The sequence below is a fragment of the Tamandua tetradactyla genome, chromosome 13, assembly GCF_023851605.1.
Source record: "Tamandua tetradactyla isolate mTamTet1 chromosome 13, mTamTet1.pri, whole genome shotgun sequence".
Classification (NCBI taxonomy): Eukaryota; Metazoa; Chordata; class Mammalia; order Pilosa; family Myrmecophagidae; genus Tamandua; species Tamandua tetradactyla.
This window is the reverse complement of record NC_135339.1, coordinates 78626120-78653766: the sequence shown is the minus strand read 5'-3', so window position 1 is coordinate 78653766 and position 27647 is coordinate 78626120. Positions and strand designations below refer to the sequence as shown.

The following is a 27647-nucleotide window of genomic DNA, read 5'->3' as shown; positions in this document are numbered from 1 at the left end:
CAGAAGCTAAAATACATGTAAATAGCTAAATTAGGCAAGAAAAGTTAGCTACTGCTAAGTTTTATAAAATCCTTTACATAAGAAAAGTTAGCTAATGTTAAGTTTCATAAAATCCTTCTTTACATAAGAAAAGTTAGCTACTGTTAAGTTTTATAAAATCCTTCTTTACATAAGAAAAGTTAGCTACTGTTAAGCTTTATAAAATCCTTCTTTACCTAAGAAAAGTTAGCTACTGTTAAGCTTTATAAAATCCTTCTTTACCTAAGAAAAGTTAGCTACTGTTATGCTTTATAAAATCCTTCTTTACACTTTCTAGCACTACCAAAGTGCTACTGTAAATGGCAAATGGCAATTGGTTATAATGAGTGCAAATTTGAGTTTTGGAAAAAAAATATTCTCCAGAACAAGCACCTGAGAGAGAAATAAAGGTAGGCCTTTAGTGTTCGAAAAGGTAATGTTAGTTAGGTTATTTAAATCTTAGAATGTATCTTCTTTCAGCAAGGGTATTGAAAATGATTAGATTCCACTCCAGTCTATAAAACCTATCTATGAGGTATAAGTTAATCATTACATGAAGTTTTCAACATTTACTGGGCTTTTGCTATGGGTATGGCACTTTGGTATGGATTAGAGATGCAAAGATAAAAGAATGAAAATTCTTGTCCTTATATAGTTCACAATCCAGAAGTAGCTACTAATTTTATCGCTGCTGGATGACAGTGAGGTGCACAATTAGAATGGACACAGAGGATGTGCTCAGCTTGTTCGGTGTATCAGGAAGCAGTTGGCAGAGGAAGTAGCACTTTGTATAAATCTGAAAGGAATGGGTGTTCCAATTGCCTTCACACCTGATGGGAAAGAGTAAGTAGTGAAGTCCATTGGGAAAGAGGCAGTTCAAACATTCTTGATGTCTGGCAAAATGGTTTTTGCATCTGTGTAAGATATGGCTCTTATTGTATTTCCAGATCTGGGCCAATCAGTTCCTAATATTCTGGATGGGGAAATACATTGTTTATTAGAAAGCATTGAGTTCCAGCAACCTTGGGTTCAAATCTCTACTTTGATGTGGATATTTTATTATCTTGGAAATTTGCTACATCTTGTAGCCTCTGTTTCCTGGGATGTAAAACAGTCATCAATACTCCTATCTCTTTTAATGGTGAAGATTGGAGGTGATTTATGTAAGCTATCAAGTATGAGAAGTCAAGGAAGGAATTCAAAATTTGAACTTCCTAACATCAACACTTTCTATCTACCTATCTTTCTATTTAACTATAAAATATGGCCAAATGTTCACAGGTCAGGAAATACCCCAAACTCTTTAAGAATCACTGCTAGGTTTAATTGATGTCCTTCAGAAAAATAAAGTAAAATGAAAAAAAAACCCCCACTAAATCCATCTCCTATTTCACTGAAGATTAAATTCAGTAGCTCTTAGTTGAAACTGTTCCATTGTTTCACACCCAATTCCTCCTTAACAATCCTCAGGAAGAATATATTTAAGCTTTATAAGCACAAGGACCATGTTTTAGTCACCTTTGGTCCCTATGGCAGTCTGAAGTTATATGTGCCCCAGGAAAACATGCTCTTAAATCTAATCCATTCCTGTTGGTGTGACCCATTTTAAGTACATCCTTTTGATGAGGTTACTTTAGTTAAGTTGTGGCCTAGCCCAATCAGGATGGGTCTTAACCCTATTTCTTTATAAGCAGAGCAAAATTCAGAGAGAGAAAAACACAGCCAAGAAGGTAAAAGCAAGCAAGAAGGTGAAAGTCACTGGAACCCAGAAGAGAACCCAGAGACCAGGACAGGCCACCATGTGTATTGTCATATGACATGGGAGCCAAGGACCAAAGATCTCTGGCAGCTAGCCCCAGAATGCCACAGTCTACAGGGAGAAAGTGTCACCATGATGTCTTGATTTGGACATTTTTTTTTTTTACTTTTAAAACCATAAGTAAGTAAATTCCTATTGTTTAACCCAACCCATTTCATGATTTTTGCTTGAGCAGCCTAGAAAACTAAGACTGTCCCATACCACAACTATCATAACATCCTATTTAGTAGGTGCTCATTTTTCACCTTAAATTGTACTGAGATAGTTGAGAGTAAATGATGAAAAGATTATACTGATTTGGGCATTATAAGTTAGAGTGTACAGAAGCACCAAGAATATGTCCCTACTACTCTAAGTATTTTAACTATTCTAAGTATTTTATTTGAGAAAGGAAAAATCACTCAAAACAAACTTGTTTATTTAAGAAATTAGCTTTTTGAACGCATAATATCAGGAGCTTTTTTAAGTACTGGGCATATAGCAGTTATTAAGCAACAAAAATCTTTGCCCTCATTAAGCTTATATTTACCCTGAAAGACAGACAGCAAATATGATTCAATTGATAAATAATTTAAATGTATAGTATAAGTGCTAAATAGAAAAAGCAGCAAAGGAAGATAGGAAGTGTCAGGTGGCTTACACCATCGTGGTACCATGCAATGATGAGAAAAAGTTCAGATTCTGCATATAATTTGAAGGTAGAAACAAAAGGATTTGCTGATGGATTGGACACATGCTGTGCTCTCAAATATTCAAGAAAAGAATATTCTTGTAGTTAATAGGGATTCAACCCAATTTCTCTCCATCAACAGAATTACGCTAGAAAATAATCTAATCACTTGGCTCATGAAATAACATGAATTCAGTAGATGTCAAATGATAAGGAGAAAAAAATTTTTAAAGTTTTAAGGAAAACAAACATCTGGTGATAAAGCTGGTTTGGCAGGTCAATTTACTAAAGATCACAGAGCAATTTCACTTGATCTATTATTGCTTTATTTGATGGACCCAGTGACTCCTTTATGAATCTTTGAAGACTAAAGTCATATACTGACTAGTCAAGGTTAACACCCAGAAGTTATATAAATAATCAACAACTTGAATTTCCACCAACTTGTTATGTGACCTCAGAGGGAAAGTCTCTTATTCAAATTTTTGAATTTTAAAAATAAAGAAGTATACTGATGAAATCAATTAGGCTCCTAAACTTTAAAGTTAGCAAAAGTGAAAGAGTACTGCATTATTATTAAAATTTCATTTAGTTCCTGTGCTGATTTGAAACTGTTAAGTACCCCAGAAAAGTCATGCTGGTTTAATCCAATCTTGTGAGTGCAGACTTATTGTGGGTGGAATCTTTTGATTTGATTATTTACATGGAGATGTGGCCCTGCCCATTCAAGGTAGGTCTTAATTAGTTTACTGGAGTCCTTAAAAGAGCTCACAGATAGAGAAAAGAGCTCGGGGTGATACAGAGAAGAGATGCCTAGACACAGACGTTTGAAGATGAAGAGAGAGAATGCCACAGGGAAGCCAGGAAGACCTACACTTGTTGAGTGAGCCGTGTGAAACCAAAAGCCAGAAGAGAAAGACAGCATACATTTCCACGTGCCTTCCTTGTGACAAAAAAACCCCAGGTGCCATCAGCCTTTCTTCAGAGTCAAGGAATCCTTCTAAGGATGCCTTAATTAAGACATTTTTATGGTTTTGCAACTCTAAATTTGTAACTTAATAAATCCCCTTTGTAAAAGCCAATTCATTTCTGGTATATTATATTCTGGCAGCTTTAGCAAACCAAAACAGTTTCCTTAGGCTTTATATTTTCCTAGGATGTGTTATCACACCCATTTTTAAATTAATATCAAATAATCATATATTTGCAAAATACATATATATATCTAAAAATTTATAGAGAGAGATTCAAAATTCACATCTACATAAATGAGAAATAAAAGAAAGAAGGAAGGAAGGAATGAAAGGAGTGAGGGGGAAGAATAATAGACCAGTTTTTAAAATAAGAATTTGTCATTATCAAATTTGAGCACAAGCAACAGTCCCTTCAATTTTGTTCAATTACCTAACTTAATGTAGTATCACAGAAATCCAGCAGATGGCACTCACAAATTTTTCTCAGTATGGGGCCAGAACAGGATGGCCTGAACTTTATATTGCAGACCACGAAGATGGACTAATAATAGTCAGAAGTAAATGCAGTTCAAAATTTTCTATTACCATGGAGAAATGATACTTTTAATCTTCTCTAATGCACATTCATCGCTTGCAAGCAACTTACAATTTTCATTTCCTATTCTAGCAGTTGCTGGAAAGTAAGCATTCATAACCATTAACTGCCCATTAAAAGCCTGAAAATAGAAAGCTGTAAGTGACCATTGAAAGACTCACAAACTTTCCATGAAGGGATGTGGAATCTTTATTTTCTCCTACTTCTTTTCATTGCTTTTATATGGGCGCTGTATATGGATAGGTTTTGAAATGAGAAGCAATATTATTACCACCATTGTTCAGCTAAGTAAACAGAGACTCAGGAAGAATAAGAGATGAGAACATAAGTTAATTCAACCAAGAAGCAAAATCAACGATAAAAATATCTAGTTTTTTTTAAACCAGAGAAGCAGTACTTAAATCCTCAATTACTAAACAAGGGTTGAAAAAATAAGGTGATCTGATATTTCACACACGCTTATTGAATACTGCCTAAATGTCAGACACTGTTTCCAGCTTTGAGGAAAAAGTGGCGGACAAGACAAATAAAGTCCCAGCCTTCATGGAGCTTACGGTTTAATGGTGTTAAATGGAAAACAGAAAAAATAAGAGATCAGAAACTATAAGTGTCAGGAAGAGAATTAAACTGGGGTGTGTGACAGTAGGAGCGTATGACTACTTTAGTCTGTTGAAAGGAAGGCGTCTCAGAGGAGGTGATACGTCAGCTAATACTTGAATGAACAAAAGGAAGCAGCCGTAGAGAAATCAGGGGGAGGTGCATCCCAGGCTAGGGGAACACAGCACTTGCCAGGATCCTGAGGCTGGAGCAAGTCTAGCCTATTAGGGGGGCAGAAAGAAGGCTAGTGTGACTCAGGAGGAGTGTGGAAGAACAGTGGCTTTAAGTAAAATAAAATGAACACCTGCATTGGGCATGGTCGTGAGAAGACCCCTTGCAGAGAAGGCTTTTCCAGAAATCAAAAACAATTGACTTGCAGGAGGTTTTCCAGAAAACAGAATGTATCTTACAGGATCACTGGTAAGCAATACTGTAATCGAGAAATTAGGATTTAAGGGATGATTTTGATTACTGAATCATTAGATAGCTATTCCTTTTTTGCCTCCTGGTATACTGGAGTAGGCAGAGGAAAACACCTGAAATCTCTAAATTGTACTCCAGCTACCTTGATCACTGATAATGATTGTATAGCCTTGTGATTGTAAAAACCCTTGTGATTAACCTCCATTTGTACCCATTTATTGCATGTTTCAACTTTAGAGTCTTATGATCACTTAAGACAGCCCCTAATGTTTATTAATGAAGGGTGATGGGTCAGCCCTGAGCTAACCCATGTCATGTCCAAAGTTATCTTGATAACCTAGACTGGATCTAACCAAAATGGGCCCGCCTGATATGTATAATAGCTTAGACTTTAACTTTAACCTCTAAGTCACCTATGCCTCATTATAATACTAAAAATCACTCATCAGCATATTAAGGGCAACATTTCTTACACATGTTCTGTGACTAAGCATGTACTCAATCTGCACATGCTCGATGAGATCACCCCTAATTATCATCTGGGGCCACCATGCTCATTATCCTAAAACCTGCCCATCTTTTAATTCTATAAAACTATGAGAATTACTACAGCTTGGAGTGACAGATTTTGGGCTGATAAGCCATCTGACCTCCTGCTATATGCTAGTAATAACTTTTTCTCTCTTTGAAATCCCGGTGTCTCAGGAACTGGTCATTTGAGAGCATCTGGCAAAAAAAATCCATCACCTTTGTCCAGTAACATTATCTGGTGATAAACTAGTTTCAGTCCAGTAGAGAAAGCTTATCAGAATTGATAGACATACCAGATTAACCAATATATAGCTGTTTCCCACTTTGTAAGTCCTCCTCTAAGTAAAATGGAAACAATGTCAGCCAATCAGAACATTTCCTCACTTGCTTCTGTGATTGTTCTGTGAGTTGAGTTGCAGCCTTCTGCCCCGCCCCCGCCTCGGTGGCGCTCCCTTCTACTTTCTGAATGGGATGGCATACCATCTGATTCAGGAATCGCCCAACAAAGCTGTGAGATCCTAAACTGTATGAAAAAGAAGTGTTTTTTTAATCAATGGTATGAGATGGGTTTGGAGAGGCAGCCAGGAGCCTGGATGAATGGATAGGAAGAATGGAAGGAGAAAAAGAAAGAAATGAGCAAGACTGCTAACTTCAGATTAATAAGAAATTCTTCTTGTTGCTCTTTTCTGGAAGTTTTCTTTTAATCCACATTCCTGCTTTAGCAAATACTGAAGAATTAATATAACTTTTATTATTTGATATTTTAAGATGCTATCTCTTAGATTATCACCTTAAAAATCAGACCACAAAGTAGCATAGAAAAAAATCATCTGCAGAAATTATAATAAAGTAGGATGAACTGGCAGGTATTAATTTTAAGAGATACCCAAAAGGTGAGTGTTCAGTAACTGATTTGAGCCTGTACTGATTTTTTCCTTTTTCCTCATGAGGTGCAGAAAGTTATTAAAGACTCACATATACTGTTTCTGATTAATCACTGTTTTCTGTTACCAAAAGGGGTATTTGAATGTTTTCCAAATTTTTGTCTTCTATTGTCTTGTAAGATTTGATTATGAGCATATTTTCAAAAGCAATTAACTTTTAAGGTACCTTAGAACTGAACCCAAGCAATTAAACTTAAACAAAGGGGCCAGTTGCTTTCTGGGACCTCACACAAATCAGATCATTAATCAAAATCTCAGTTCTTCTACAGAAACTGGGTATATGCTTATTCTCCAACTAGGATCTCAAAAAAGAACTTTGATTTTATTTGATAAAAATATTGTTGTTTAATTGGCATAAGATTTCAGGACTGACATTACACTGACCCTATGTTTAACTCCATGTCACCCATTCAAGAACTTCTTTGTCTACAGTCCACAAAAACTATTTCAATAATCACACATTTAATGGTGGTTCAAATTTGCAAATGTCTTCTCTTAGCAATCACAAAGCTACATCCAGAAATATCACAGGTAATTGCATTCGCATCTATCAAATGTAGATTAAGAGAATTTTATTTTAACAAGATTTTATTTACCAACTAATTAGAATGACAATTTAAAACAAGTATGAAAATAATTCAACTTAGAATTAATAGAATAGTGCAGCTCCTCTGGTTGTAAGAAAAAAATAAAATATTTTTTCTTCTCCTCTATGGCCCTTATATCAGTAACTATTCTTAATTTCACATTTTTACCTACTTCTTATTTTCCCAGACATCTAAATTCTGGTGCTGTGGCTTCCATATCTTTTATTTATTTTTTTATTTTTTTATTAACGGAAAGAAAGAAAAAAAAGAAAGAAATTAACACAACATTTAGAAATCATACCGTTCTACATATGCACTCAGTAATTCTTAACATCATCACATAGATGCATGATCATCGTTTCTTAGTACATTTGCATCGGCTTAGAGGAACTAGCAACACAACAGAAAAAGATATAAAATGTTAATATAGAGAAAAGAAATAAAAGTAGTAATAATAGTAAAAAAAAACCTATAGCTCAGATGCAGCTTCATTCAGTGTTTTAACATGATTACTTTACAATTAGGTATTATTGTGCTGTCCATTTTTGAGTTTTTGTATCTAGTCCTGTTGCACAGTCTGTATCCCTTCAGCTCCAATTATCCATTATCTTACCCTGTTTCTAACTCCTGCTGGACTCTGTTACCAATCTTTTAAAGATAAATTTGCAATGTATCAAAAGCAGTTGTTTAAATAAGCATTCAGTTTTGACAGCTTTGCCATTGGTACTTCTCTCAGCAGCTAAGACAGGATTTTCCAACTTTTTTTTTTTGATGTCCTTTCTCAGATGATTTCAAATGCACAGGCTTTTCTCAGGCCTCACCACTTTTGAACTTCACTGCCCCCTTCACCTTTCTGTCTTTCGTATTTCATTTGCTTTTCCTGGAAGCCTTCACCCAGCATTCAGAGTTTCCAATCCCCGCTTCTCTGCACCATCCCGTCCCCATGCCCCTCGCATACCCCTGCCCTGCCCTCCCCCTCCCCCACTTACTGCCTCTCCAATTGAACTCCCGCCCCCTGACAGCAGCTCACCCACCCCCCTTTGGGCCCCCTGCTTGCCTCCTGGGCCGCTCTCATTGGGCCCCTCACTGTTCAGGTTTTGTTCTGTTATTTGGTCTTTCACATGCAACCTGGGGCTAATGTTTCTCACCAGCTAAACTGTAAACCCCTTGAGGGCAGGCTCTGTCTTTGCATTCCCTACAAGGTGCCAGGCACACCTTAGGTACTTCATAAAGTCAGAGAATGAAGGGAGGAAGAGATAAATAAAAAGGAGGGAGGGGACCACATTTCTCGTTCGATACCATGATATTTGTATTAGGCTTCTGTAGAGAAACAGAATCAACAAGAAACATCTCTAAATATGAGATTTGTAAAAGTGTCTCACGCAACTGTGGGGGTGTAAGAGTCCAAAATCCACAAGGCAGGCCGTGACACTGGCAGCTCCGATGAAGGGTCTTGAACTCCACAGGATAAGCTGGCTGGGTGAAGAAAAAAAGGTGAAAATTCTCTCTGCTTCCTTAAAAGTCTTCAACCAATGGATCAAGCCCAACTGACTGGATGGTCTCGTTTGTGGAAGACACACCCTTAGTTGAGCACAGATGTAACCAGCCACAGCTGCAATCAACTAACTGATGATTTAATACACCAACCTTCCGGTTTATCAACCAGCCACGAAATGTCCTTACAGTAATGGCTAGACCAGCGCTTGCCTGACCAGACAACTGGGCACCATCACCTGGCCAAGCTGACACCTGAACTTAATCGTCACACTATTAAAGGGAATTCTAATCAGATTTCTTACTAGGACTTGAAAGCCCAGAAAGGTGGCTTTAAAAAAAACCAAGGGGAATCTGAGACAAGAGGTGGGACCAAAAATCTAGATTTCTTTACTCCGCTGAATATTAGTATTATTTTAAAAAATCTTACTGTCTCTTTTCACCAAATACTTAAATTATTTGAATAATTTAACTTCGTTTCACTCCCAAAACTAATTTGTATGACTTGACGCAGCATTCAATTTACTGAGATTTTAAAAATCTGAGGTCAAAGATAGATTTTCTGTGGTGGAGACAGGTGAGGGAAGCTGCCCTCACACCACTAAGGGGGAGGGGGCAGCTGTGGTGCTCAGGGCCGCAGAAGTGGCTCTGCTCCATTTCTAGAAAGTACAGAAAGTCACAGCCTTTCCTCCAAAAACCTGCAATATGCATCCTCTGGCTGATTTGATCTTGTGTTTGTTTTCCTTCTTCCATACTAGCTGTGAGCACATCATTTCCTGGGAATGCCTCTCAATTCAATGATACTACTATGTTCCAACATATTTATAACCACTCAGTTCCCAGAATCCACTTCCTAACAGTGGATTCTAGGGGAGCTGACCCTGGATGCTGAGCATCTTCCCATGGGCCCAGGCCTGGCCTCCCTGTGTGCTGGGCTCCAACTGAGAGGACCCGTATTCCACTGGCCATCAGGTCAGGTCAGCCTCTCCGTCCTCCCTGACTCACAGGGACAGGGAGAGCCTGGCAGGGGTTATCCAGCCTGAAGATATGTAGCTGCCAAGTCAGCCCTGGTGCCACTCTGCCAGCTCACGCTCCCTGCCTGGGGACACAACAGTCCCTGGGGCCCGAGTTCAGTGCAGCTCTGGCCCCATCTAATCTCCTAAACCCCCAAACCATCAGCAGCTGGGACCAGGCTCTTCTTCCCAAAAACTCCCTCCAGGAACATCCTGCTGGCCAGATGGGGGGGGTCAGGGTTTTGGGGATGGTCACCCTGCCCCCTCAGGTCATTACCAGACTTCCCTCCAGCTTCCCCATTTTCCCCACTCTATCCTCCACCCCCCACCCCCCACCCCTGGCATAAAGTGAGGAAGACCACAAGGTCTGACCAGAGGGTCTCATAAACATTACCACCCAGACTCCTCTTGCCTTGCCATAAATTTTATATGGTTTGCAAAAACTGATTTCTTTGCCCCCTGAAATTCCACAAGTCTTCTCTTCTTTGAACTATAGCCACTTCTGGCCCATAAATATGGGGGAATCCAGGGCCTGGGATTCCCCTCCGTATTGAGAGCAGGTCATTGCAGTAGCCACCTACATGACCAGGACAGACGCTAAAGGTCATCAGCCCTCCTAGGGTGGGGCAGGGAAGAATATACAAATGGTATAGTAAACAAGGCATTGAAACACCCCTCCCCTATCACTGCTGAGAACAAACTTCTAATCCCCTATGTCATGAGACCATGAGAACCTGCTGAAACTCTTGTCATCACACCCTATGAAAATTTTTTGTCTTAAATCCTTATAAGCCGCCCCCTGGCACTCCCTGCTCCTTGAGGGGCACTGATTTCCATTTCCCAACAGGTCGCCAGCAGGAAGAATCCTCTCCTATTCATAAGTCTAATGAAAATTTATGTCTAACCCAATGTCTGCTGTGTTCTTTGGTCTTTGGGTTGCCCCAACCCAAGCCCCTCAAGAGCTGGGTTGGAAGAATTGGCAAGCCAGCTAGTAGACCAAGGAGACACTGGCTGTAGTGGGCAAATAGAAGACACAGGTACCATTCCTGAGTTTGTATGGTACACTGATGGTTCCACTAATGAGCTGGCTCCCACCTGGACAGCTTTGGCAGTACAACCCAGTACTGACATCATACGGGGTAGACTGGTGCTATGCAAAGCAGTCAGTGGGCTGAGTTAAGAGTGCTATGGATGGTAACAGTGCATGAGCCAGGAGACCCACTGTCTATATTGACAGCTGGGCTGTTACAAAGGTCTTACAACCTGGATGGCAACCTGGATGTAGGAGAAACGGACAGTCATAGGTTGCCCTGTGGCAAGACATATGGGATGCCTGTCAATGGCAAAAGGTAACTGTTTATCACATCGCTGCCCACACTCCCATCACCTTACTCAGAATATGGAAGCAGATGCACTCGCACAAGTTCAGAGCAGCACAGCTGAAATGAGAGACGCGGCAGAATGGCTTCACCGGAAAAGTGAACGCTGAGTTTATAAAACTCTGTGGTGTCTGGCCCAGAAGTTCCAGCTGCCAGTCATGTACCAGCAGCTAGTGGTTATCACTAGAGAATGCCCTTCATGCTACCTGCATCAACCACATAAGCTACCACATCAGATGAGGCACATCAACCTGTCACAAATTCCAGGGACTCATTGGAAAATGGACTTCTTTGGACCATTTCTGTTCTCGGAGGGGGGTGAGGTATGCTTTTACTACTGTGGACATGGCTACAGGAAGAAAGCTAACCAGAGGGCCACCATCAGATGTTTGGAAAAAATGAGTGCTCTGTATGGCATACTATGCTGGTATGAAACTGTTGTGTACTCTGGAAAAGCCATGTTCTTTAATCCTGATTCAGTATTGTTTATGGTGGAACCTTCTGATTAGGTTGTTTCCATGGAGATGTATCTCTACCCATTCAAGGTGGAGCTGCGAACTGGAGTCCTTTAAGAGGGAACAATTTTGGAAAAGAGCAGACAGAAATGACACAGAATTAGATGTTTGGAGATACAGAAGGAAAATGCCTCTGGAGAAGCCATTTTGAAACAAGAAGCCAGGAAAGAAAGATAACAGATGCCACTATATACCTTCCCAGCTGACAGAGAAACCTCAAACCTCATTGGCCCTTTCTAGAGTCAAGGTATCTTTCTCTGGATGCCATAATTTGGGCATTTTTAAGGACTTAGAACTGTAAACGTATAATAAATTCCCTCCTTAAAAGCCATTCTATTTCTGGTATATTGCATTCCAGCAGCTTTAGCAAACTAAAACACATACCTACACAGGTAGTCAGTGATCAGGGGACCCCTTTCACTTGGCAGATAGTCCAATCCTGGGCCACAGATCAGGTCATCATGTGGATGACCCAGTTTGCCCTATAACCCCACAGGTGTGAGCCATATTGAAAGAATGAATGGTTTGTTAAAGGAACAGCTAAAAGATTATTAAAGGTCCTTGTAGCAGTGCACTAAGTGGCTCTGTTAGGCTTTAACCCCCTTGAATGAAGCACCACTGGTTGCTGCACCTGCCCCCACTGAAATGCTAATGTAGGGACCAATGCAAGCAGTAAGAATCCAGATTAAAGGGCCAGTCACCTTATAGCTTAATGGGTATGTAGTAATAAATTCTTGTCGCCTTGACTCAGACCACACAAAATGGAGAAAATGAGGTCAATTGGTCTTGGTGCTGGTCTATGCAGTCACGTTGTTAAGAATCCTAAATTCCCAGGGAATAGGAGTTACCCAAAATATTGTAATAAGTCCTCAATTTATTCAGAAAATATTTTTTAACGTCTTTATTAACAGTTCAGCACCTCCTATTCCCATGGGATCATTATGAATGACTATGTGGACCCTTCTTATGCCTAGATTAACAACTGATGTAAGGGTGGAGGACTCTCAAGATTTGCATGGGGAAAATATCTGGCATTTAAAACCTCCCCATAATGTTTCTCTGCCTGGTACCTGGTGGTCAGTCAAAGGAATTCTAGCATGCATATTGTTAAATCAGCAGAATTACTTCTTATTTTCCCCATAAACATTTTCCTTTTTACACATAGTGCCCTAGAAAGCACCTTCCTACAGTGGGCTTCAGTGGTAACTCATGCCCACCGTTGTAGTCAATGTTGAGTCTGCATGGACTTGCCATCTTCAGGTGCTACTAGCCTTCCTTGGACTGTGACCCCTGCAAATTGGATTCCTTGGAATACCCTGCTGGCCTGGCAGAATTCAACATATCTGAAAATCTGGAAAAGAATCTTCTCATTTAATACTAAAACTCAACAACCATCCTATAATGAGACCAGGGCTTATATCTCCTCCCTTGTATGGGAACAGGTAAACAAGCCCCAACCTGTATTGAGGTATGCTGTATATGATAGTTTAGGGTGGCTGATGGCAGAAGTTATAACAGTAGACCATGTTGCCCCTTTTGTATGGAACAACTTCATAGAATTCATCACATGGGGTGGCTACCCCCTGAATTGTGTAATTTTATTGTTAAGCTACAAATTAATAGTCTTTTCCACCGGCAAAACATCTCCAACCAACATGGGCGTATCCTTTCCTTAAGGGATGGCTATTGGCCTGTGGGCAACATGGTTGGCCCTACTTACCCTAACCGGACAGGACATTGTCCATGGGGACAGCTCTATGTTCCCGCTACCTTATATACTCTTTACCCACACACGTAGTAATTGGGAAGTAGTTAAAACTGGATATAGAATAAAACGCACTCCCTGGTGGTATTATCCTTTAGCCATTCTTATATACCAGGTGGCAGCTTGGGCAATCACACTGCCCAAGTTTAATGAATCAAAAATGGGTATATCCTTGCTGAACGAAGAAACCACAGAGCTTAGAAAAGCAGTTTATAAAATAGAATGGCCTTAGACATCCTCACTGCAGCACAGGGCAGCACCTGTGCTTTAAAATATGCAGTGCTGTGTATATATTCCTGACCATTTGCACAATGTTATACAATTTTTAAATCATATGCAACAGCATACACATAATATTGATCAATTATCAGTAGACCCCTTGTCCAAATGGATGAATTCCCTTTCTTGGTCATGGTGGCATCTCTTTGTAGGGTTGTCTCTGGGTGGGGGACTCCTAGGGCTTTGTCTCATATGATTGCTGTGGAATGTGGATGCAAAGTCTGTCCTGTGGTCAACGTAGTCTGCTGTATGGGAGTAGATTGTGGGGATCCAGGGCCCGGGATTCCCTTCCATATTAAGAGCAGATCATTGCAGAAGCCGCCTATATGACCAGGACAGACATTAAAGGTCATCAGGCCTCCTCATGGGGGGAGAATGTACAAATGGTATCGTAAACAAGGCATTGAAACTCCTCTTCTCCAATCACTGCTGCTAACAAACCTCCAAACCCCTGTGTCATGAGACCCTACTGAAACTCTGTCATCCCACCCTCAGAAAATTCTTTGTCCTAAACCCTTATAAGCCATCTTCTGGCACTTTCAGCTGTTTGTGGGGACCTAGTTTCCATTTTCCAACCAGCTAGAATCAGGAAGAATCCTCTCCTATTAATAAGTCCTAATTAAAATTCATGTCTAACCTCCTGCCCGGGTATTCTTTTGGTTTTTAGGCTGCCGCGACCCAAGCGCTCCAAGAGTTGGGTTTAACAACATATAACTTCTTTCTTACTTTTTATAATGATCTCATTTTTATTAAAAAACACATTCAATAGGCAAGCTAAAAAGATTGGCAAGATACATACCAAAACAATTAAACTAGCAACCTTGGCCGAGTGGCAAATTTTTGAGTGTTTCTCTGTATGTTCTGCATTACCTGGATTTTTTCTCAATAATAAGCATTTATCACTTTTCTAATCAGGGATAAAATAATGTTTTTATTTGGCAGCCCAGCAAGAAATCTATGCCTACTTCCATCTCAATAAGCTGTAGGTCCAAATCACTGCATTTTAGAGTCTGAAGAGAAAGAAATTTTTAGTGCCACTTATTATTTGATCACTGACAATCATCAGTAGTTCTGTACTTAGCTCATTCTGAGAAACAGAATGAATACAGTGCTCTTATAAAAAATTGTTGGAGCTAGAGATATCATCATTAAAACAATTTCAGAAGAAAAGGTGCCCATTGGTAGCCAGTTCTTAAAATTTCTCTTTTTTGAAGCTGCTTCATTCCAGTCTATGGAAAAAAGTAGATATTTCACCAAAAACCTGGGTATTTACATGAATCCAAAGACCCTTCCTAAGAAACCTTAGCTAAGCCTATAGACTCCACAGCAACCTATCTGGTGGGGAGATAAAATGGTTCTCCATCTAGAAAGAACAAATCAGTCAAACTCTTTATTTCATATACCAAATGGCCAGTTTTACCACAAAATCTTTGCACACTCCAGGCACTGGCCAGCTAACTGAGATTTTAATTGAATGCTATATAGATGTTGTCAAAATCCCACTTGAAACAAATGAATATTTTAAGGACCTCCAAGGTAATTGCTAATTCTCTGTTACTCTGGATATTTTTCTATCACTGTATCAAGTTAATATTCATAGAAAATTGCAAATCAAAATTAAACTTTAGTGTTCCACAGAAATTCTTCATGGTATCACATTTAGTCTTTTGCTACATCCTAATGTAAACTATGGTCTATAGTGAACAGTGCAATTATAGCACTCTTTCATCGATTGTAACAAAGGTACCACACCAATGCAAAGTCTTAGCGATGGGGGGAAGGGAGGGCGACATATGGGAACTGTATTCTTGACATCTTTTTATAAACCTACAACTTTCCCAATCAAAATCTTTCTTTAAATGTATGAAAATAATTTTTATATCTTTTTCAACAGTACTATAAGAGATATCCATCATGTCATATGATATTACTTACATAGAAAGTGACATATAAATTCCTTAGATTTTATTGCAAAGAAAAACTTCCTTTATTAGACAATGAGAAATATACAAGTCATATTTGTATTTCAGTTTTTGTCTAAGCTGCTAGGAGCCTCAGAACTAAATCCCCCAAACTATAATAGCCAAGATTTCTGTTATTATCCTCTACTATTTTATTGTGGTACTGATTTTTTAATATATATACCATATAACATATTCATCAAGCTACTTCATAAGCAGGCATAAGATGGCTATTGTGGATGTCCAGAATTTGAATAAAAAAGGCCACAGCTGGCAAAGCTAAGTCTACTTATAATTAGGTCTAAGCGTCACCCCCAGAGAACCTCTTTTGTTGTTCAGTTGTGGCCTCTCTTTGAGCCAATTCTACAAATAAACTCACTACCCTCCCTCTTACGTGGAGCATGACTCCAGGGGTATAAGTCTCCCTGGCAATGTGGGGCATGGCTCCCAGGGATGCACCTGGCCCTGGCATTGTGGGATTGAAAATGCCTTTTTGACCAAAAGCAGGAAAAAGAAATGAAACAAAATAAAGTTTCAGTGGCTAAGAGTTTTTAAACAGAGTCAAGAGGTCATTCTGGAGGATACTCTTACACAAGCTTTAGTCAGATATAAAATGCCACAGTATACCAAGCCCCAAACAACAAAATCCTTGAAAACCCAAAAGAATACCCTGGGCTCTATCTAGGACTTTATAAAAATTTTAGTTAGTAAGTTTATTTTTTCAGAGCTTTAAGACCTCCAGATTGTTCCTGTGCCAGATAAATCCTGAAACCCAGGAACATCAACCAGTCTCATTCCTCTACCTCCTTCCAGCATGAAGATGTTAAGATGGTCATTGCTCAGATATCCTTGAAGATTGTGAGAAAGATCAAATGAGAGTCAGTTAAGTGAGAAATTAGGATTTAACAAATGATTATGACTACTTATTCATTTTGTAGATATTTCTTTTTAGTTTCTGGTATGTTGGAATAGCCAGAAGGAAATTTCTGAAGTTGCTGAACTGTGATCCAGTAGCCTTGGTCTTTAATAATGATTATATAGCTGTATCGTTTTTATCATGTGACCATGTGATTGTGGGGACTTGCTGTGGCTAATACTCCTTTTGTCCAGTGTATGGGACATGCATGAAAAAAAAAAATAATAATTATAGGTTGGAGATATGGGGAAAATACCCTATGTAAACTACGGACAATGGTTATAGTACCACTTTAATAATCTTTCACCAATTGTAACATATGTAACTACTGTTAAAAAATAGAAGAATTAGAAAAAGATGTCATCATCAATTGTAACAAATTGTCTACACCAATGCAAGTGTTGGTGTTCGGGTGGTATATGGCAATCCTATATTTTATGCATGATTGTTCTATGAATCTACAGATGCTTTCATAAAAAAAATTAATTAAAAAATATAAAGCAACTAAACCCTTAAGACAAAACAGTACAAACAAAAATACAGCTTAATAACTACTTTCATAGAAGACTTTGAAACACATTTTTAAGTAAATAAGTTCACATTCAAATATAGGTACTATTAAAATTATACAAATGTGTTCGTTTCTTGATTTTTTTAGTAGGTCTTTATAACCATAAAGGTACTATGTTTGAAACTAACAGTAAAGAATGAAATTTGCCTTTAATTTTGTGGCCTTGAAAAAAAGGTCACAGCAACAAACAATAAATGACACCATGTATCACAAATTCATTACTTTTCAAATGACAAGGTTCGGGGGAATGGAGATGGCAGAAAACAATGGTTTCAATTCTGGTGAAGAAAATATTTCAAAATATACAGGTTTCCCTAATGAAGATTTTTTTAATTTTAAAAAATTTAAGTTTGCTTACTCTTATTTACCATGCCTTTTCAAATTAAAAGGACATTTTAACTATAAGAAAAAAATGTACATACCTTATGTAAACAAGTGCCCACTAGCCAACTGCACACATTTTCCAGGCCAGCAGATACCTTAAACCTCGATTTAAATTCACAGAGCTCATTACTCAGAACATCCAGATCCCATCACAAGCCAAGATGATAAATTCATCCTCTTCTGCTCTTAAAATTTCATAAACCTCAGGCTCTGGGGAAACAAGGTCCTCTGCTGGTCCCTGCCATCCACACCTTGTAATCATACAGAGCACGAGACAGCGCTAATGATGCCTTAACACGTTGCATCACCACTTGCCTCCTGCATTTTGGATTCCCTCCTTCGCCATCCTGGGTGGAAGAGTAGACTTGTCCATTCCTACCCAGGACAGCACGGGAATCACCACAGCTGACCATGTAAAGATGTTTAGGTGAAATCATAACTCCCACCGCAGTTCCCTCATTCCTGTCCATTCCATTTCTAGCATTTGAAAAGTTATGTATGAATTCATCAGTTTTCAGAACGCCAGTTCTGTTATCATTCTTGACATTTTCCACTGAAGGCTCAAGAGCAGATTCTGATTTTCCAGTTGCCCTAAAGTCTTCATTTTTAGTGATGTGTCCTAATAAAGGTGTTAAGCAGTAATTTGCCACTCAGGATCCAGCATGACCATTATAACCTGCAAAAATGACGCGCCTTCCAAGGCGTGAGGAATTCCTACAGCAGCTGGGTGTGCGACTCCCCTCTCCACGCTCCATCCTCGCACGCTGCTCAGGCAGCACGGAGACTATACCCAGCACCTTGAGCGTGAGGTTTCTCAGTTTGGGGCGTATCCAAAAACTGCACCCCCGTTCAGTACTGAATCGTGAATAGATCATTTTCAGCCCTCTTAAAAATGCAGGGTCAGGGAGCGGATCCTGGGCGAACGAGGGAGGGGAGGACTGGGGCGGGTGCCCTGCGGCTCTCAGCCCCAGGTTGCCAGCGCAGGCGCCACCCCGGGACCCGGCCGCCGCCTCCACGCCCTGCGGGCCCCTCACGCCACCTTCACCGCCTTCTCTCTACCCTCGCGCAGCTGCCGCTGCCGAGTCCGCCGCCGCCACCTCCTCCGCCACCTCCTTCGCGGCAGCCTCGTCTTCCCGAAGCATCTTCCAACCACTGAACTCTGAGAAACAGACAAACAGAACCGGGCGCGGGCAGGAAACTCCCCCGTCGCTGCCGGGGGGTGTGGGGTGGGGGTGGGCGGGGGGCATTCGTCAGAGCAGCCGCTCAGCTCCCTCTCCCGTAAATAAAACTTTGTATCCATCAGAAATTGTTTCATGTTTCATTTTTATTTCCTTATTTTTCCCTGAAGGCAAGGCCATACGCTCTCTGTGGTGATAGATTTTCTTGGCTTTTGTGGCTTAACCATGATTGATTTTCTGGGACGATTTTCCATAGCACTCATGAATCTCTAGAAACATCCTTGCACACAAGCTAGCAAAGATATGTACGCTGTCTTCTCGCCTCCTTTTTGCACGGTGATTTTGGCTGCGCCCACTTTGGGGAAGGTTGGATTTATCACGTTGTTATTCCAAAGAAACTTGACTTTCTCAATTGTTCCAACACCAAGTTCTGCATCTAATTCATTGGAATGGGTAGAGCCTGATTTGATAAATCCCCTTGAAATAGAGAAATAGAAACATTCCTAGCACAAAAGCAAGTTCTAATGGCCATATAAGGCTCTGTCACTCTGTTCTACTCTCGATTGCTTGAATGCTCTAGAGTAACAAGATTGTTTTTCCAAATTAATTCCCAAATAAAAAATAAAAAGCTACCTACACGTGGCAGCCTCAAACTATTATTTACCTTGTTTCCTCAAACCGAAGTCAATTTCCCCTCAAAACTTTTGTACAGGCAAATATATCATTCCTTTATAGGATTTTATAGTTTTTTTAAGGAAGAATTATTTGTGTAGTAACAAGTTAGCTGATTAGTTTAACATAACAAGCACATGTTACTTTACTAATCAGAAAACATATCTGTGGTAATATTAGAGTTATGTTTTAATAATCTGACTATTGAGAGAGAATGAACAAAATGCCTGGGTTTATAGAAAAGAAAAGAAAGCTCATTAGCAGAAGCCTATTTACTTCAGTACATAAAGTAAATAATTTAAAATCCATCGATATAGAAAGTGATGGTAAGAGTTTCAGCACTGGACTTGCTCTGCAGACCACGCCTGACCTTGACTGAGATGGAAAGCCAAAGCAGGAAGCTTACCTGAAGACGTCGTACTGCCGGGTGTTTCCGTTACTTCCAAACAAAGCAACTTTTACCTGGCCAGTGGCTGCTTTTCCAGACAGTGTTACGGCAACTCCGTATCTCCAGCCTGCACAGAGGATGGAAGAGTTCAGTTTATTCACACACGAAATAGGCGTTCCCACCCCTTACCCTGCAGCCTCGACATGTAAGGAATCCTACTTGCTAATCTACAATACAAATTAGACCTCCAGAGGAAATGCACACACACATCCGTGTCTTCTCCTACAGCTGCGCTGGCCAGTGCAAAAACAACTAGCCAGATGTGGCTATTACATTTAAATTTAAATTAAATGCAACATAAAATCCAGTTCCTCAGTTGCACTAGCTGCATTTCAGGGGCTAAATTGACAAACGGGGCTGGTTTGCCAGCTCAGTCAAAACATTTATAACTGGGACCCACTGTGTTCCTGCATGTGAACACACACACACACACACACACACACACACACACACACACACGGAAACCTATGCACTTACACTCACAGACATAAATGTGAATACACATATACATGAGTATACACACATATGCTTACAAACACACAAACACACGCACACACCCATACTGAGTACCCACACTTGCACACAGAGGCAGACATACCTTTGCCCAGCTCCTACTCATCCTTCAGCTCCTCAGTTGCTGTCCGGCTCCCTGCCTGTGGTCAGTGCAAGGTCTCCTGTCCCACAGAGCCACAGCAGCCACCTGCCATTTGCCAAGCACAACACATTTCTAATTGCTCACCGTTCTTGTCATCTTTGCTGGATTGTAAATTTCATGAGCACAGTGTCTTGTTCATCCCTGCATTTCAATGTGTAGCCCAGTCTGTGGCCCTGTGTACATGTTGATTGAGAAATGAAAACATGGTTTTGGATATTGATCCAAAATATATAGACTAGTGTTTCATATATCATTACATGAATGGAAGAATTGACTAACCAAATATTCTATATCTTGATAGTGGTTTGATGACAATTAATTTATCAAAATTCATAGAAATATACACTAAAAAGGGTGAATTTTGCCATAAATTATGCCTCAAGAAACCTGGCTTTTACAAGCACATGATATGTATTACATTTATATATCCATATGATTACATCCAGCCTAGTATTACAGCACAACATGGGGGTATGAAGTGCCCCACACGTGTCCTGTATCTATCTTACGTTCTACTTCATTCATCAGAATTTGGGAGAAATCACTCCCTCCCCGCCTTCTCACTCCCATTCCACCAGAGAGGGAGTCCCTGAGTCTCAGGGTCCACGGAGCAAGGGAAGAAAGTAGAGAGATTGGAAGGGGCTTCTCAAGGGCCTAGCTGGGCAAAGAGCTGGTATCAAATCAATATTTGTGGAATTAATAAAAGAATATGTTCTTAGGGGAGTATTAAAAATGAAAAGAACAATGAACTGTGAAATAGTAAAAACCAGGATGGATGGGCCCAAAGACACACAAATTGTCACATCCCATTAATTATACTACTTGCTTCCATTCTTTTACGGTCATCACAATAAAATAGAAGAAATGCAGACTCTAAAACCTCAGTTGAGCCTTAAAAAGGAGAGTTTGGGTGAAGGTTTCTTTGATATTTCAAACCAGGAGATAAAAATGCATTTCAGGTACACTTAAAATTGATTATTAGAGTTTTCTAAGATTATCAAAATAGGTCCACAAATATTCCAGGTTAAAGGTAAATCCTTCATTCGTAACAGAAACTAAATTTTCTCTATATGGGAGAAAAAGTCAAAGGGGCAACTTACAGGCAAACTTGTTGGCAGTTCCTCAGGAAGAATTTCTGCTGCTCCTCATCTTGCCAGCAAATTTATCAGCTAATGACCCACTTTTAAACACCTTTCATCTGGGCAGGGGAAGCGCTTGTTCTATGGAGAAGGGATAGATCAGGCTGCGTGGTGAATTTGTCTTTTTAGAACTGATATATACTGAGTAGCAGGCACTCTACTTTCTTAAAGCTGAAGTATCCTCACTGAGAAAAGGGGTTGGAACAGATGATCTCTAAATTATCTTCATTCAAGGTGGTGATTCCCACCCCTAATGCATATCATATTGGAATTATTTGGGCAGCTTTAAAAAAATACTAATGCCCAGGCCCCAGTTTAGATCAATGATATCATCCGCTCAGTAGTGTGGTGGTAAATTTAAAAATGGCTCTCAGTGGGGCAAGGGTCGGGGGCTGAAGCTCTGATTGTAGCATTTACCAAGATCCATGGTTTAAATACTTCCTGTGGCCAATTTCAAGCTACCACTACGAGGTCTTTGAGAGAGGAGTTGGAAAGACAGACGTGCACCAGCTCTCGTGAGCCCGTTTATGCTGACTCCAGCACATTACTTCTTCCATCTGTCTCTCTCATAAGTTCGAAAGGCACAAATTCCAAGCCTGGCATAGAAGAGCCAGGGTCTATCTTTGCTTCTCTCACATTGTTTTGTAACTTCCCCACTCTTGCCAGAAATGTGTACCTGCTCTCTTCCTTCTAGATTCTACCATTCTCTAAAGAAGATTTGAATGTCATTTCCTGCAGAAGGCCTTCCTAAATCATTGCAACAGATCTTTCTGATTAGCCAGAATCTTCCTCTCCTATATGACTTATCTGTGGACTCATCAGGTAGAATTTTAAACACCCCCTGCGTAAAGTTTTTGTTTTTGTTTTTGCTCCACTTCACAGGACTGTGATTGTGCTGGTTTGAAACTCTCATGTACCCAGAAAAGCCATATTCTTTTAGTCCTAATCCAATTTTGTGGGGGCAGACCTACTATACATTGGGAACTTTTGACTGGGTTGTTTCCATAGAGGTGTGACACACCCAGTTGTGGGTGTGACCTTTTGATTAGGTTGTTTCCATGGAGATGCGCCCCACCCAGTTGTAGGTGGCTTCTTTTGATTAGATGGAGATGTGACCTCACACATTTAAGGTGGATCTTAATTAGTTTACTGGAGTCCTTAAAGGAGCCAACAGAGGGAAACATTTTGGGGAAAGCTTATTCACATATATTTGGAGAAGCTTGGAGAACCAACATGGAGAGCAGAGAAATGCGGCCAACACACCAAAGTTTGGAGATGTTAAGCTAAGAGATAAAATTCAGAGTTTGCCACACAGAAGCTAAGTGAGAACCCATGGGAGCTCAAAGAGGGGGCCGCTGGAACCAGGAGCCAGAAGAAATGAAACCTGAGAGCAAAGGGCCAACAGGTGTCACTATGTGCCTTCCTTGTGACAGAGAAACCCTAGGAGCAATCAGCCTTTCTAGAGTGAAGGTATACTCTTATTAATGCCTTAATTTGGACATTTTCATGGCCTTAGAATTGTAACTTGTAGCTTAATAAATCCCCCTTGTAAAAAGCCGATCCATTTCTGATATATTGCATTCCAGCAGCATTAGCAAACTGAAACAATGATTTATGAAGGGTGTTGCCAAACCAATAAGGTAAGATCAAGAAAAAGTTGCATAAGGATACTGCAAACCCCAATTAAAAGAGCATAAAGAAGAATTTGAAAGAATGAATAGAAAAATAGCAGATCTCATGGAAATGAAAGGTACTTTAGATCAAATTTAAAATATACTAGAGACACACAACAACAGATTTGAAGAGGCAGAAGAAAAAATAAGTGAACTAGAGGACAGAGCAACTGAATTTGAACCCTTATAAGAAGAAATGGTAAAAAAGAATGGAAAAGTTTGAATTGTATCTCAGGGAAATGATGCACAACACAAAGCACACAAATATAAGAATCATTGGTATCCCAGAAGGAGAAGAAAAGAGTAAAGGGCTAGGAAGATTATTTGAGAAGATAATTAAGGAAAACTTCCCAGCCATTATACAAGACATAAATATGCAAATCAAAGCAGCCCAATAAACTCCAAATAGAATAAATCTAAATAGACTCACTCCAAGATACATACTGTCAAATGTTGAGAAGAAGAGAATACTGAGAGCAGCAAGAAAAAAGTGATTCATTACATACAAGGGAAGCGACATAAGACTAAACACTGACTACTCATCAGTCACCATAGAGGCAAGAGGGCTGGGGTCCAATATATTTAAGAATCTGAAAGAAAAATTGCTAGCCAAGAATTCTTTATCCAGCAAAGCTGCCCTTCAAAAGTGAGGGAGAGTTTAAAATTTTCACAGATAAACAAATGCTGAGAGAATTTAGTAACAAGAGACTGCTCTATAAGAAATATTAAAGGGAGTTCTGTCAGCTGAGAAAAAGACAGAAGAGAGAGGTCTGGAGGAGGGCACAGAACTGAAGTGTGTTAGTAAGTGTAATTTAAAGAATAAAAAGAAGGAAAGAGAAAAATTAGATCTGACAAATACAAACCAAAGGATAATATGGTTGAATCAAGAATTGCCTTTACAGTAATAACTTTGAATGTTAGTAGATTAAACTCCCAATTAAAAGACACAGATTGGCAGAATGGATTAAAAAGTATGATCCATCTATACATTGTTTACAAGAGACTAATCTTAGACCCAAAGGTACTAATAGGCTGAAAGTTAAAGGATGGAACAAAATACTCTACACAAGCAGTAACCAAAAGAAAGCTGGGTAGCTATAGACAAAATAGACTTTAACTGTAAAGATGTCATAAGAGAGAAGGAAGGACACAATTAATAAAAGGGGTAAACCAAGAGAAAATAACAATCATAAATGTTCATGTACCCAATCAAGGAGCTCAGAAGTACATGAGGCAAACATTGGCAAAACCAAAGGAAGCAACAAACATTTCTACAATAATAGTGGGAGATCTCACCACATTACTTTATTCTGTAGACAAAACAGCTAGAAAAGGATCAATAAGGAAACAGAAAATCTAAACAGTATGATAAATGAATTAGACCTAATAGAACTATATAGATCATTGAATCCCAAAACACTTGGATTTATATTCTTCTCAAGTGCTCATGGAATATTTTCCAGGATATATCATATGCTAAGGCACAAAAAAGGTCCTTAATAACTTTTAAAAGATTGAAATTATTCAAAGCACTTTCTCTGATCATAATGGAATGAAGTTGGAAATCAATAACCACTGAACAACGGGAATTTTCACAAACATATGGGGGTTAAACAACACACTCTTAAACAATCACTGGGTTAAAGAAGAAATTGCATGAGAAATCAGTAAATATCTGGAGACAAATGAAAGCAAGAATACAATATATCAAAACCTACCAGCTGTAGCAAAGGCAATACTGAAAGGGAAATTTATAGCTCTAAATACCTTCATCAAAAAAGCAGAAAAGAGCTAAAACCAAAGACCTAGTTGAATGACTGAGGAAACTAGAGAAAGAGCAGAAAACTAACTCTAAAGCAAGTAGGAGAAAATAAAGTTTAAAGCAGAAATAAATGAATTGGAGAATGACAACAACAAAAAACAAAATGGAGAATCAGTAAAATCAAAAATTGCTTTTTTGAGAAGATCAACAAGGTCGACAAACATTCAGTTAGACTGGCAAGGTAAAAAAGAGAGACGATGCAAATAAATAAAAACAGAAATGAGAGAGGACTCATTGCCATGGACCCCAAAGAAATAAAAAAAAAAGTCATAAGAGGATATTTGAACAACAGTATGCCAACACACAATACAACTTAGATGAAATGGAATTTCCTAGAAACATAAAACAATTATACTGACTCAAAAAGAAATATAAGACCTCAACAAACCAAATACAAGTAAAGAGATTTAATGTCATCAAAAACTTCTCTAGAAAGAAAATCTCAGGGCCAGATGGCCTCACAGGGAAGTTTACCAAATAAGAACTAACATCATTCCTGCTCAAACTCTTCCAAAAAATTGAAGAAAAAGGAACACTACCAAACTCATTTTATGAAGCAAACATCACTTTAATTCCAAAACCTGATAAAGGTACTACAGAAAGGAAAATTGCAGCCCAATCTCTCTCATAAATATAGAAGCAAAAATTCTCAACAAAACACTTGCAAATCAAATCCAATAGCACACTAAAAGAATTATACACCATGGCCAAGCAGGGTTTCTTCCAGGCATGCAACAGTGGTTCAAAACAAGAAAATCAATCAATGTAATACAACACATTAACAACTTGAAAAGGAAAAATCACAAGATCATCTTGATTGACACAGAAAGGCATTGAACAAATTCAGCAACCTTTCTTAATAAAAACACTCCAAAGGGTAGGAATCGAATGAAACTTACTCAATATGATAACGGGCATATATGAAAAACCTACAGCCAGCATTGTACTCAATGGTGAGAGATTAAAGCCTCCTCCCTAAGTTCAAAAATGAGATAAGGATGTCCACCTCCACCATTGTTATTCAACATTGTACTAGAATTTCTAGCTATTGCAGTTAGTTATGAAAAAGGAATAAAAGACATACAAATTGGAAAGGAAAAAGTAAATCTCTCATTACTTGCAGATGACATGATCCTATATTTGGAATATCTAAAGAAATCTACCTGAGCTGCATCCCACCAGGGATACAAGACTAACATGCAAAAATCAATTGTGTTTCTAGACACTAATAGTGCTCTAACTGAGGAGGCAATGAAGAAAAAAAAATTCCATTCACAATAGCAACTAAAGGAATCACGAGTCAAGGAACATACTTAACCAAGGATGTAGAAGAATGAAGTGTACACAGAAAACTGCAAAATATTGCTAAAAGAAATCAAAGAAGTCCTAAATAGATTGAAAGGCACACCGTGTTCATGGATAGGAAGGTTAAACATTGTTAAGGTGTCAGTTCTTCCCAAATTCATCTACAGATTCAATGCAATACCAGTCAAAATCCCAACAACCTACTCTGCAGACTTTGAAAATTTAGTTATTAAAATTATTTGGGAGGGGGTGCCCGGCATGAACAGCTTGGAAGCTGATGGAGCTGGGCTGGAGGGAAGCTGAGGAACCGGTGCCTACCACCGCTTCCTTTCCAGCATGTCCCACGTGGCCCCTGCCAACCCTGTCTGGGCCATAACGATCCATGGCTTCCAGAACAGCCACGAGGACTTTCTCCTTTGGGCCCTGGAAGCTGACAGCCACTGAGAACCCACATCATGAAGTCAATGGATGTAGAGAAGTTAGCCAGTGAATTGCATATGCCATCTCTCCCTGCTCTCCCTCTCCAAATGATGTTTGGAAACAATGTTTAAGAATCCAGCATGGCTCTGACTTTAGGATTGAGTTCAATGCTGCAGATGCCTTAAGATATATAAATAACTACCAAGGAATGCTCAAAGTAGCCTATGCTGAAGAGTGGCAGGACAGCAGGATAGAAGGTGAATACTCCAAATACGTTATTAAACCATATGATTGAACCTATACAACAGATTACAAAGGAACATTACTTGGACAATCATTAAAATTAAAGGTTGTACCTACAACAGATCATACAAATACAGAGAAACTAAAAGCCGGAGAATAGAGTAAGTTTTTTGAAAAAGTTCTGTTTGAGGATGACCTGCATGATCATGGAGTTTCAAGCTTGAATGTGAAAATTAGACTAATGCCTCCTAGCTTCTTCCTGCTGTCATGATTTTTCTTGAGAATTGATGGGGAGCTAATCAGAATAAATGACACAAGACTTAACCGTGAGGCCAGCAAGACCTATATGAGAATATATATCACCGGAGAGCAAAATTGCTAATTTAATATATGTTGCACGTTCCCTCTTCATGGGTATTTGCCACAAAAAGAGGCCATTTGTGAAAAGCTGACACGTCCAGAAAGGACTGATCCTAACCGTGCAGAATCACAAGAAAGTATACTTGTGAAATGGAATGTAATACAACATATCTCACCATGGAATCTGACTGGAGACCTTGGCTGTTAGTAGTGGGGTATTTTTATTGTGAAAATTAATTGCCTTGTTTACATGCAGATTTTCTGTAGCCTTAAAGGAGAAATAAAAAAAAATTGTTG

The 27647-nt window shown here is 39.3% G+C and overlaps 1 long non-coding RNA gene and 2 pseudogenes across 4 annotated transcripts; 1 reads left to right on the top strand and 2 right to left on the bottom strand.

Annotated features, from left to right (window-relative positions):
• Positions 1-2327: 2327 nt before the first annotated feature.
• LOC143653427 (protein phosphatase 1B-like) lies at positions 2328-18750 on the bottom strand (annotated as a pseudogene). The gene is made up of 4 exons (XR_013161265.1): positions 18475-18750; positions 17474-18272; positions 8546-8634; positions 2328-7548 (listed from the first exon to the last, which is right to left on the bottom strand). The product of XR_013161265.1 is annotated as a protein phosphatase 1B-like (transcript).
• Positions 18751-19614: 864 nt separating this feature from the next.
• On the bottom strand, positions 19615-27647 carry LOC143654325 (uncharacterized). 3 transcript variants are annotated; one of them, XR_013161763.1, is made up of 4 exons: positions 27527-27647; positions 21489-21608; positions 20332-20433; positions 19615-19800 (listed from the first exon to the last, which is right to left on the bottom strand). It is a non-coding gene; the product is annotated as an uncharacterized LOC143654325 (long non-coding RNA). The 3 variants fall into 3 exon arrangements; XR_013161761.1 differs by lacking the exon at positions 27527-27647 and having other exon boundaries at positions 19656-19800; positions 21489-22642; XR_013161762.1 differs by lacking the exons at positions 20332-20433; positions 27527-27647 and adding an exon at positions 20473-20561 and having other exon boundaries at positions 19656-19800; positions 21489-22638.
• Positions 26664-27498, top strand: LOC143654581 (TIP41-like protein pseudogene; annotated as a pseudogene).